The sequence below is a fragment of the Triticum urartu genome, chromosome 3 (assembly GCF_003073215.2).
Source record: "Triticum urartu cultivar G1812 chromosome 3, Tu2.1, whole genome shotgun sequence".
In the NCBI taxonomy this organism is placed as follows: domain Eukaryota; kingdom Viridiplantae; phylum Streptophyta; class Magnoliopsida; order Poales; family Poaceae; genus Triticum; species Triticum urartu.
Genome location: NC_053024.1, coordinates 728,767,210 through 728,768,909, shown reverse-complemented (window position 1 = coordinate 728,768,909; position 1,700 = coordinate 728,767,210). Strand labels below are relative to the sequence as shown.

At 43.8% G+C, this 1,700-nt stretch overlaps 1 long non-coding RNA gene across 1 annotated transcript; it reads left to right on the top strand.

The window, feature by feature from the left end:
- Positions 1-72: 72 nt before the first annotated feature.
- Positions 73-1,184, top strand: LOC125549471. Its single transcript, XR_007301345.1, has 3 exons — positions 73-433; positions 786-947; positions 1,036-1,184. It is a non-coding gene; the product is annotated as an uncharacterized LOC125549471 (long non-coding RNA).
- The last annotated feature ends 516 nt before the right edge of the window (positions 1,185-1,700 follow it).

Sequence of the window (1,700 nt, the reverse complement as noted above, 5' to 3'; positions counted from 1 at the left end):
AAAGAGAGAGATATGAGCTGGTACAAACAGAGCACCAACCACGCCCAGGACGGAATGCAGGGAGAGCATGGTTTATTTTTCTCTTCGTTCGTTTATTTGATAGGCCACATTGCAGGGAGAACATGGGTTTATTTTGCTCTTTCTACTTTTGATAGGTAGGGCACAATGTTTCTGTTTCATTCATGCCTTTGTTGCTGACGATACTGTTGTGTAAATTGAACATTGATGTTCAATGTTATCACAAGATTTACACAAACTGGATTTTTGATCCCTTGGGATGCTGCAGGTGCGGACAATCTAATACCAAAGGACTTGGCCCTCAAAATTGCAACCAAGATTAGAGCTGGCGAACGATTTGCAGTTTATGTAGTCATACCAATGTGTCCTGAAGGAATCCCTACCTCAGCCTCTGAGCAAGATTTTTTTCTTTTAGGTAAGCTCTATTTTTGAAAAAGCATTATAGCAGTTATTCTGCAAAAAATTACATGCTGAAGTATGAAAGTCCATGCTATTGTGTTTTTCATCTTGAAGTTAAACTTTTTATACGCATTCTTTGAGCATGATATTCAACTTTATGTTTCCGCTTATTGGCAGGTCAATCATCTAGGTTATAAACATTGCCTCATCTAGGTTATAAACACTGTCTCTGTATTTATATGCACCTATCAGTATCTATGATGCTATTGTCTTTGCTTCTTATCCTAATCTTTTTTATGCATGTGCAGTGGCCGTAATGGATTTCAATTTCTGTAAATTAATTTTTTTCAGCGCATTCTGCGTGGCAGGCACATTCGGGCATGATGGGATTCCAGTCCACTCTTCTGGCAAGACCCTCCTGGTGAACGAGCGTGGCGTCCTCATGGAGAGCCTGCAAATGGGGGAATTTTACTACCTAATTCTTCGCTTCTTGTGCTGCATCCAACAAGATGAATGATTCTAATGAACAAGTGGGGGAATGCTATTTCAAGTTGATTGGTTCATCTTCTATTTCATTGCAAAATCAACATAACTATTTACTTGTTCCTGTGTTTGTAGGTACTCATATCGATCTAATTAATCAGCTCCATATCTAGCCGGTTAGAAGAATGAGGGTTTCTGTATATGTATGAAAGGAAACCAAGGAAGCTTGCATTTCTGATCAAGCTTCAATGAGTGCTAGTGTTCTTGCTTTCCATGTTGATGTATGTTACCTCTGGATGAATCGTCTTCCTGCTGAGAGTTCCTCTTTCAGTGTTGGAGATGTTGTAGCAGCTTACAATTACTAGGAGAAATAAGTTACCAAATCATTCTGGTTGCATCTAATTGGTTTTAGGAATGTCCTGATCAGTTTCACGTGCATGTGTGAACATATACGTAAATAAAAGGCGGGCATGTCCTTGTGCAAATAGGAGAGTGGAAGGGCGTCTCCCATCTGACACCGCCCAGCTTCGTCTCAGGCGGCGCCACCCGGTGGTGCCCCAACTACTAATATGTGTTTAGCATGCACCCGTGCGGAGCAGCCATGCAAAAGCAGGTGTATATAGCTGCAGCCTGCAGCTGCTTCTGATCCTATGCGACACGTACCTCGACAAAGCAGTCGTGGAAGTGGAGCCGGATGAGCCCGGCGGCCACGCCGGGTCGGTCGTCGCGAAGGCCGCCGTGACGGCGCGCCGGACGATGGCCTCGGCGTTGGGGCGGGTGGTGCTGTAAAACCCCACCTG